Here is an 11,298-nt window from a genome sequence, read left to right as displayed (position 1 = left end):
GTCAAGCTTTACTGTGGAGAACTGGGACAACAGAGACTCTTACCAGGAGGACTTTGAGTTGGATACGCAGACACGGTACCGAGAGTACGCATGCAGCTGCGGCTTCCAAACATTTGATCGCTTCCCCGTACGTGCGTGCCGCTATGTGCATGTCACGTACGTAACTTTGGGGACTTTGGGGAAATATATGTGCTGTATGAACTTTGGGGAGGTGAACGGTACTTTGGGCTGTGGGATTGAGTGTGTTGTGCAGGTGTTTGAGTTGTATTGGCGGGTTATATGGACGGGAGGGGGGAGGTGTTTGTTATGCGGGATTAATTTGTGGCATATTAAATATACGCCTGGTTGTGTTGTGGCTAATAGAGTATATATATGTCTTGTGTTTATTTACTGTTTTAGTCATTCCCAGCTGAATATCAGGTCCCACCCGCCTCTCACAGCATCTTCCCTATCTGAATCGCTCCCACTGCCCTCTAGTCCTTCACTCTCACTTTCCTCATCCACGAATCTTTCATCCTCGCTCAAATTAATGGGGAAATCCTCGCTTTCTCGGTCCGAATCGCTCTCGCTGCTGGTGGCCATGATTGTAAACAATGTGCAGATGTGAGGAGCTCCACAACCTGTGACGTCACGCTACTCGTCTGCTACTTCCCGTACAGGCAAGGCTTTTTTATCAGCCACCAAAAGTTGCGAACTTTATCGTCGATGTTCTCTACTAAATCCTTTCAGCAAAAATATGGCAATATCGCGAAATGATCAAGTATGACACATAGAATGGAGCTGCTATCCCCGTTTGAATAAGAAAATCGCATTTCAGTAGGCCTTTAAACTATTTAGTGTCGAAGCCTCCCTCATGTGCTTAGTAAGTTCTCAAATATTTAATAGTTGAGTTAAATTTTAACTTGCATTAAGGAAGTGCTATACTCTATATGCTATTAACTGTCTATTAAACACTCGCCAACATTATCTGATGAGAAATTAAAAAATATTGTTCTGGAAGCTTAAAATTATTATCTTTTGAGGAAAATTATTATAACCACTACTATCTATTACAGTAAAAAATTACGACACAACATGTATAATGTAGCTTACAATACTGTTTTACCATTAAATAAACTATGATCTGGCCATTTTTATTTATTTGTTTCAGTCATATTTAATAAGAAACATCATGTGCTTATATTTGAAAAATTCAACATGTCCGAAAAAGAGTAGGAAGAAGTGAAGCTTATGTTTCATCCTATCCGCTCTCCAGCACAGATCATTCATTCACGCCATGTTTAAATGTATTTTGCTTCATTTGGAAAAGAACGGAACATATTAAATATATATATAAAAAACAATCTCATTAAGTAAGTAAGAAGAAACCACATTGTGACTAAATATACACACCGGTCTAAAAATGTTGACTGGATTATACACGTTAAAATGTATCCCTAAATATGCTAAAATAATAACTTTTTGGCGATAGTCAATGAATGTAAGATATTGCTTAATATTGTGGAATTTGTTATAATTTATGTTATTAATGTAGCATTGTTATCATTGACTTCAGCAGCATATTTTTTTTTATGAGTTGTGTCTTTTATTTCCTTGTAGTATAATTAAAAGACAGGAACTTGCATGGTGGCAGTTCGCGTAACTCCAGGATGCAGAGACAGGAAGCAATGTGCAGGTAAAAAGGAGCAAAAAGACCGAAAGGCAAAACAAGAGCAAAAGCGACAAAAGACAACAACTAACCAGAGTCGAGAGAAGAGAGAGAGAGAGAGAGAGAGAGAGAAGAGAGAAGAGAGAGAGAGAGAGAGAGAGAGAGAGAGAGAGAGAGAGAGAGAGAGAGAGAGAGAGAGAGAGAGAAAGAGAGAGAGAGAGAGAGAGTGAGAAGAGAGAGAAGAGAGAGAGAGAGAAGAGAGATAGAGAGAGAGAGAGAGAGAAGAGATGAGAGAAGAGGTGAGAGAGAGAGAAGAGAGAGAGAGATATTTTCTGCACTATCTATTCGAGATTGTTGTTGCTATACCTAGCTAGAGTGTCAGCTCAACTTTCTGATGTTGACTGAAGAGGCCAGCGAAGCCTTCATTCAGCTGTCAGAGCAGCATAGTGGCATCTGTGTATTGAGAGAGCTAGTATTGATAGTCATACAAGATCACAGCACTCAGTCTGCCTCACAGGATGAACATCACTCTCCTTCAGGAAAAGAACCACATGGAGCAGTGCAGGACAAACCAACAAATAAGAGAGCCATTAGCCTCTGATGGACTTGATGGAGGAAGTCAAACACATGAACGGACACAAAGAGAATCCTGCAGGGCTTGAAGAAAATGCAAGAATGATCTGTTGACGCCATTCTGTGTCAGCCGGGGTAGGATCCAGCTTACCCATAGCCCTGTGAGGACAGGCAGTATGAACATGAGTGAATGAAATGCACAAAGTTTTAAATCCCGTCTACTAATACACTTTTGAAATATTACTGTAACATTGAGCACAACACTGGAATGGCAGAATCCATGTCACAACAAAAATGCCAAAATGTAATTTATTGTAATGATGATGACCTTCTCAAACTGTATCAATCAAAAGTATTTTTCATTAGAAAAAGCGACATTTTTATGCAGCTGACCTTTTGTTGTGTCACGAACGTACATACTATATGTGTATGTATGCAGGATTATGTAAAACATTACACATTTACCAGGATGTCACAGTAACAATATTTTTTTTCCACAATAAAATGATGTAATCAAACATGAGAGCAAATGACTGTACCAAATAAGATATCCTAATATTTCACAGAAATGAACTGTTATTTCACAGTAAATTACCATAATCATAATTCACTGTCATATCAAAACAAATTACGGTGAATTCAAACTGATTTGTCTCTTAAGGAGTTCCGTAGACTACGTTGCATACTGAATGGTATGCTGTTACAACGAGAGAGTAATTAACTATAAAAATACATTTTTGTCATGTAACAACATATAGTTGTAATTTTATTGTAATGAACTATAAAGTTACAATTGCAAAGTTACAGCATTTAGTTCAAACTTTACTGCAATTAACCGAAAAAAAATCACAGCTCTGCAGTTAAAGTAAATTGCTGTAAAGATATTTCACAGTAAATTACTGTAAATGTTATGCAATTATTAGCCAAACATTGTTGTGACTTTACAATATTTTTAGTGTATTTGAGCATTAAAATACCTTATTTTCTTATTCAAACGAACTGCATTAGGAACAATAGTATTCATTGCAATTGTATTATCTTCATCAGTATCCTCATGTATTTTCCAATTGTCGCAAATAAAAAAAACAACTAAAAAAAAACAACATACATTTGTTTAATGAAAAAAGCATGCATACATTTAATAATACACGTGCTCAAAAACAGTTGATCAGTTTCACACTATCTATTTATAAACAATATGAATTTATACATCAATTTATTACCAACACCCGGATGTCACATATTCAAACATAATAGAATCTGTTATTTTCTTATATAGAGCACACATTTTTATTCCTTTTCCAGTCAAAATTTCAACCTATATGTTGAGTTGTGTAATGATATTATTCTAAATTCTACTAAATACTCACAAATATTCTCATGGTTTAAGAAAGAAACACACCATGAATAACAATAATGGGAACAAACTTTAAATGTGTTGATTTTCAAAATCTTTGGAAAAGTGTAACACTTGTTTTGGTAAGTGATGAATATAATGTATCACTTGAATATAAAACAGTTTTTTATTTCATATGTTAAATGCAAAAAAATTTATATATTACCTCAATAAATATCCTATAACCCATAATTTTTCAAGTACCGGTACTAAAATAACTTTATTTTCATTCCAGCGCACAATAGATGGCATGCAATTTAATACCGGAGGCCCCAGATCTACCCCAATTTTACGCTGCATGTTGTGTTTAGTTGCTGGACTCTCAAGCAAGCCATGCATCACTTGGGATTTTTTTCGCCCCAGCATTGCTTTTATGACATTCAGAGGGAGAAAAAAAACTCAAACACGTCATTAGAGGAGTTATGTGCTTGTATCTGTGCAGGATCAATACATTCAGAGATGAAAGTGATTTAGTGATGTCTTTGTTTGAATGGATCTAAATAATGGCTCCAGGCTGGCAGGATGGCTTCCTGCATAAAAGCACTCTGAAGAGGGGACACACATACACTGTTAGTATGACGCCATTTAAAAGTTTAGACACCAAATCTCCACATTCAAAATACTGCAAGTGAAACACAACTAAAGGAAACACATTTATATGTATGCATTTGGTGTGAAAACATTATTGTTATTAACCACACGGGCTTCATACTGGCAACAAAGCCCTACAGAAGCAATTTGTATTTCTTAGAAAGTGTACATAAATCTTACTGCATAGAAATGCAAACCATGAAAAGAAAAAAGATTCTTGATGCATTGTGTAGTTTCATGGTTTCCACACGTAAGATACAAGACAGATCAATTGAAGACATAACAGCCACACATTTCTGTGAGCTACCATATATATATATATATATATATATATATATATATATATATATATATATATATATATATATATATATATGTACTGTATTATGAATAGGCTTTAAGGCTGAGTCACAATGCACACTCTAACAGCTTTGTTTAGCTGCCCTCACTGCTGTCACCATTAATGCACAAGTGGACCAGGCAGGTACAGGCTCTGAACCAAGTGTGCTTTGTCCTCCTGTGCGGTTGGCATTTTGCATTGATCTGAAAACCCAATTTTAAAATGTTGCAAAAAAAAAAGCAGAGTGCCTGTGTTAAAATGTTATTCTCAGAAATAAGGCAATATGATCTGTTTATTCCCTCAAAAAAATGTTTTATTTTTTATTTTTCCTGAGGTCTTTGAGGACATTAAAAGGTAACTGTTTGATATATTAAAAACACATATGACAGTGTAAATGCACTTAAGGAAACATTCATGCAGAATACCGTTATTTATATGCATTTGAAGTGGGGAAAAAACTGTCTTTATTGTAGTCTGTAATGTTGATGATATTTAAGATGAGTTGTTACTGTTTTTTGTATTTATTTAACATTCAAGGCTAATCATGAATGTAGGCTCATAATGGGAGTCAAACTACAGAAAAGGGGTTAAATAATATTGTCTGACTTTAATGCAATTTTATGGATGTAATGGGTATTATATGGTTTATTTTTTCAGACATGTTAACAAGTTACATGAATTCAGAAATATAAGGTGATTACATTTGCCTGAAAAGTATACAGCATAACGTTTAGATGGTGACACTGCAGGCGATATTTGGTTTCCTTACATTTTGTTTGATTTTTTTTTTTTCACACTGTGTGAAAAAAAGGAAATTTGATGAAGAAAAAATAAGCATAAAGTAAGATTTGTGTTAATAAATTATTGGAAATATATTGGTAACTGTTTACCTGCTAAACTCTAACCTTTGTAGCCCCTTTTTTGTTTTATTGTAGCTCATATAAATTCGATTTTTAATCCCATAATTTTGATGTTTTATCTTAAAAATAAAACTTTTTATTTCATAATGTTGACCTTTTTATCTCATGATTCTGAATTAACTCATAATTCCGACATGTGTGCTCATAATTATGACTTCTCAGCTCACAATTTTGACTTTTTATCTCATAGGTTCAACTATCTCATAATTTCGAATATTCTCATTACTTCGACATTCTATATAGTTAGGACTTTTTTATTTGGCAATTTCAATTTTCCCTCTCATTGTTTTGACGTTCATGTCCAAAGTTATGGCTTTTTATCTCATAATTTTAACCCTTACCTCGTTATTATGACTTTTATGTCGTGATTTCGACTTGTTATCTCTTATTTATGATTTTTTTATGACTTACAAAAAAAGAAAAGACAAAGAAAAGCAAAAATAAGGATTTGAATAAGATTGAAATTAATAAATGAATAAAAATGGTATGATAACTGATAACGAATGATGACTCTTTGACCATTGAACTTATTTTGTTGTACTTACTATTTTATAATTTCGACTTTTTATCTCGGAGTTGTGGCTTTTTTTTTCGTACATGTAGTACATAACATACATACATATCTCCAGTTAACAGTCTTGTGCTCAATGGCAACATTATTATTTCACAAAAAAGAAAAGAAAATTGAAATAAGAAAATAATAACAATTAAATTAAATTAAACATATCTCAAAAGGGTAATGGGAAGAAGTATACACTTTTTGAACCCCCCTACCTTTTTTTTTTTTTACATAGTTACTTTAACTAATATCCAGTTTCCTCTGAACCACATTTTATCACATTCATCTGGATCCACATAACTTAATTTGCCCAGAACAATGGGCTTAAAATGCTCAATATATTATCATAAGTCATATAAGTCATTCATACTCACATTCAAAATAAGCCTAGACCTCACTATACCGAACCAAAATATTAAATTTGTACAATTTCTTAAAATGCTCAATGTTGGAATAGTGTTTGAGTTCATCACTCAGGCTGTTCCATAATTTCACCCCACAAACCGAGACACAATCATTTTGGCATTCTAGCTCATAATTATGACTTTATATTTCAGAATTCTGATTTTCTTATCTCACAATTGTGACTTTATCTCATAATTTATACACTTTATCTTAGAACTTTGACTTTTTAAGTTTGTTATTATGACATTTTGGCTTATAATTATGATTTACTCTGAGAGTATTTTTTTCCAGTGGTGGAAACAAGCTTCCATACATTATATGCCAATGCATTATATCCAGACTAATGCATTAGTTGGGAATTTTTCAGGCAATATTGTATATGGGCATGACAATTCTGTGATCTTGTTTCTATTTCATGAACATCTTACAAATATATAACATTCTAGTTGTCATTATATGAACCCCCATTGTAACATAATCAAGCAAATGTATCTCAGCCACTGACAATAATTCAACCCTGCAACCCTTTTACACCATCTTGAATTCTGCCTGCATATTTTTACTAGATTAAGATCTTCCATATTCTGTTTGTTGGCAGCCCTATTGGCATCATTTCTTCCATGCAGCCTGCACATTAATTGTGAATGAATGCAAACCCCTGCAGAAGAATAAGGTCTTGAAGAGGCCTGTCATATACTTTGTCCACTTGGGAGGACCTTTAACCTACTTTGCCAAGGGACAGAACTGTTTCAAGTAGGCCAGCATGAATGATATGCACCTGCCTCCTTTTTACTCCCACACTACTCCACCATTTAAGAGGAGAGAAAGTATTTGATCTAAATGGGAAACAAAAGAGCACCATTTCTTGAAAATATGTATAACGTTTGAAATATTTGCTTCATGGGGAAACATGTCGATAAATCATCCTAAATCTGTTTTATAAATTACCTGCTCTTTTGAATGAAGCGTAAATGTGATTTTTGCCAGGACAAATTGAAATATTAACTTGCGTGAATTACGTGTTTTAATCACTAAACTGCTGTGGGATTTTTTTGGATGTACATTTACTGACCACATTTAGCGTGGGTGTAAGCACATTTAAGTAAAAATACATTCAGTGTATTGCTTTCTTAAATATGTTATGTTGGTATCAAAATACACAAAAGTAATGTATTAATGTCAAATAACATTCTGACGAATGGTTACAGGCCATGCGTAATAAACATTCAACATGTTTAACAGCATGCGTAAAAAAGATGGGCTTTTAAAAATAATTTCAATATGATATCTTCTTACCATGGTGCAGGAATAGAATTCCACTCGCATTCTTGAAAGGGGGGGAAGAATAGCGAGGAGTTAAGTTGGAGGATGTAAGACCAAACCATGCAGTTCTCCTCGGATTTTGGCCCTTTTTTGCTGGAATGGTTGTGGTTCAGGTGGCAGTTCGGGACCTCGGCCCTTCAGCCTTCTCTTAACATCTCTCAGGGCACTGAACCAGCAGCCAAGTGATGCAGGAAGGTACTTCATACTCCATGCGCTTTTGCTCCATCTGTTGTGGGGGTCGAGGTCCAGAAAGTATGATAGACGTTATGATGTTTTGTGTACAACACGGGAAGGCCGTGCGTAAAAACGCATGTCATTCACGTACAATTAAGACAAATAAAAACGCGTTATTTATTATTTACAGGATTGGTTGCGAACGCCATTTAAACAAACACTGACTACACAAAAAATAATAATTAAGAAATGACAGAAAATACATAAATGAGATGATCATTTATAGTTAGAGCGTGCTGCGGCGTTTACGTAATTGAAAGGACATTCAATTAGAATAAGTATATACACACAAAATGATTTATTTTTCCGTGCCGCCGCCTTTGCTTTACGTTTATATCATTGGATAATATATTGTCGCATTAATATCATTTTTTTTTTTTTTTTTTTTTTTTGCATATATTTATTTTTTATTCGTCTTCGAGACGCGCCGGGTTTGTTTCCAACCAACCTTCACTGGGCCTTCTGCCGTTCCCGTCCATCCTCTCGCAGCATCCTCACACATTTGTTCCAAAACGTCAATATAATTACCGGGCACAAGTCCCTCCGGTGAGTGTTACATGCATGCAGCCACGCATCTGCGGATTTTTATGGGGTCCTATGTGGAGGGTCTGCGCACCCGGGTCCTGCTCTCTGACTCAGTAATCCACCAGGTTGAGAGCTTTGCCTCATTTGCATAAAGTTAGAGTTCTTTCTTCTTCGTCTATAGGCAACATAAATAAGTTTACCTGCACAAATAGATCTATTTTCTTGTCTTTTTTTGATACAGTTCAATATCTGCCTTTTTTTTTTTTTTTTTTTTTTGTGGAACAGACAGACGCATTCTGTGCGTGATCCAAACACTTAACGTTCAATCCGAAGAGGAAATGTGCTTGCAAACACGATGTGCTCCAATCAAGCTAACCGGAGATTGCTCCGTGCGTTCTTCACTTGTCGCCTTAATTGATGGCTGACCATGTCACGTCTTCATTTGCTCAATTAGGCGAGCTATAGCTCCTCCGCCTTGCACGCTAAATGACATTAAAGTCGTCATGCAGGCTGAGGCGCTTGCACGCGTCACTGTAACGCAACCATGCGCATCTGCTCCATATCATCTTTATGTTCTTATTTGAAAGTGAAGCTAACTGCTTTTAATTAACATCTTGCAGTGTAGATTCTCTCTCCTGACCCCCCTGTCCCCTGGTGTGTGTGTCCCCCTGCTCTGATGCTCTCCCCTGGCGCCAGTCAGTTTGCAGAGAGATTACAACGTCAGGTCAAGACTGAAACAAAGTGTCATTAATGCATGCTGACCAGACTTGAGGGTTGGAGGATTAAAAAAAAAAAAAAAAAAAAAAAGTCTCCAGATTGCATTAAGTCTTAAAAAAGGGGTTTCATTAAATTGGGCAAGTTTTTGTTTTGTTTACTCTATAGAATGTGATGTGGGTCATTTTATTAGGCACACCTTCACAATCTTGCGACTATGTGGTTGCAGCGTCAAACTTCTCTAGTCAATTGTTAGGGGCCACATTTTTTTTAAAAAGGCAAATGATTATGAGGACCAGACTTTTACAATTCATTGTAATTTTGAAACCAGCATTCTCTGTGAGAATTTTTTATTGGTCTATTTCTTCTACATTTCCAAAAAAGAATAGCCCCGTTTTGCCAAACCTAAGTGTCCATTGCAGTGGATGCTGGCCATTATGATGAGGCTGTGTCCATTTGTACCAGTTTACACTTGTCCAAGTTTCTCTCTTCAATTATTGGTGCTGTAATTTGATTTAAAAAAATCATATTATAATCAAACGATTGCATTTAGATTAATCATAATTAATCACAGGCTATTACTTGCTTGCATTATTTGAATTATTAAATATTTGAACACAAATGTAATTTTATTGTCAGAATCTCAGGACCTTTTTTTTAATTGTGTTACTTGAATGCACAACATTTTTGCTTAAAACTTGCTAAGCATTTGCTCTCAAATCTAATCAGGGTGTATTTTAAAGTAAAATTTAATAGTGAGCACTTCAGTCGGAGTCTCCGCACTCTTTACACCGATGTATGCATTGAACTGAGCGTATATATAACGATTTGTTACATATAAGGTAATCCTTTCAGGGTAACCATGAAGGAGCATGAATACATTGCCCGATTAATGTAAGTATATGTGATAATTATTTTTTTATTAATTAAACGTGTCAACTAGTTATTTTTGAGATCCCTATAAATTAAATATTTATATTTATTTAATTTAAAATGTTAAATGTTAAAATGTTAAAGTCTTAGAACTGAACTCATAGGGGTGGGGGAGGGGCGGTCTGGTGTCATTCCTGGGCTGGATTAGGCCCCCGGGCCGCCAATTGAATAACACTTTCTTTTTAGATCATTCAAAAAAAAAAAATCATTATCAATAATCAGATCCAATACCAAGTGAAAGTAATTTAAACTTTATTAAACATTTAAAAATGATAACATTCAGCATAAAGCACCCAAACATGTTTTTAAAAGAACAAAAAAACATAAAATGGACTTCTTAAAAGTAGTTAAAATAAATAAAATCAGTGCAGACATGCCTCTGGGGGCTAGAAAATAAAAACATTAACATTTAAAATAAATAAATAAAATGGTGATGGGGAACTACACGTATAACAATACTTTGTTTTGCTAGTATAGACCCTAAAGCATCACAGTAAAAAAAAAACATTGTAAATTGAAAGTAAATTACTTGCATTACTTTCACAGTAACATTCACATAAATTCTCTGTGACGCTAAATGATGTGATATATAAGGGTACTGTAATGTTTAGTTATTTGTTGTCAGGTTACAGTATATTTTGACCACAGTATTTTACTGTGAAATAATACTGTAAATGCTGTGAAATTCTAGTATTTTTTTTTACAGTGATTCTTTAAAGTGCTACTGTATTTGTAACCTGTGCCATTGTTTTCTGCAATATAAAGTTGTTTTCCATGGTGCACAACTCCAAATATATATATATATATATATGCAAACACAGTAACAAACAGTAGACAGTGTCAATTAAAAAACTGTTATCTGTGTATGCTGTTGTATACATTGTGCAGGTGCAACTAGTTGGTGGTCAGGAAATACACTTTTAAGAAGTATAAATGAGCAAGTTAGTACGTCACGTGCCACTTTGATGACGCGCCAAAGTGCTGTCAAAGTTGGCCTAAAAGTGCAAAAAAATGCAACATGCATGCTCCATGACTGCCAAAAACAAGGTGATCAGCGCATACTTGTTGATATAAAGGAAAGTTTTGTTTGCATGAATTATGCGCGCAAAATGTCAACGACTATTGTTTGCTGCGTTC

General features: G+C 34.9%; 1 long non-coding RNA gene across 1 annotated transcript; it reads right to left on the bottom strand.

Annotated features, from left to right (window-relative positions):
* Positions 1 to 2,279: 2,279 nt before the first annotated feature.
* LOC133611272 (uncharacterized) lies at positions 2,280 to 8,540 on the bottom strand. Its single transcript, XR_009815968.2, has 3 exons — positions 8,438 to 8,540; positions 7,729 to 7,981; positions 2,280 to 2,380 (listed from the first exon to the last, which is right to left on the bottom strand). It is a non-coding gene; the product is annotated as an uncharacterized lncRNA (long non-coding RNA).
* Between the last annotated feature and the right edge of the window lie 2,758 nt (positions 8,541 to 11,298).

The sequence above is a fragment of the Nerophis lumbriciformis genome, linkage group LG08 (genome assembly GCF_033978685.3).
Source record: "Nerophis lumbriciformis linkage group LG08, RoL_Nlum_v2.1, whole genome shotgun sequence".
NCBI classification, from domain to species: domain Eukaryota; kingdom Metazoa; phylum Chordata; class Actinopteri; order Syngnathiformes; family Syngnathidae; genus Nerophis; species Nerophis lumbriciformis.
Note: the sequence above shows the minus strand (reverse complement) of the source record. Positions and strands in the feature narration are given on the sequence as shown.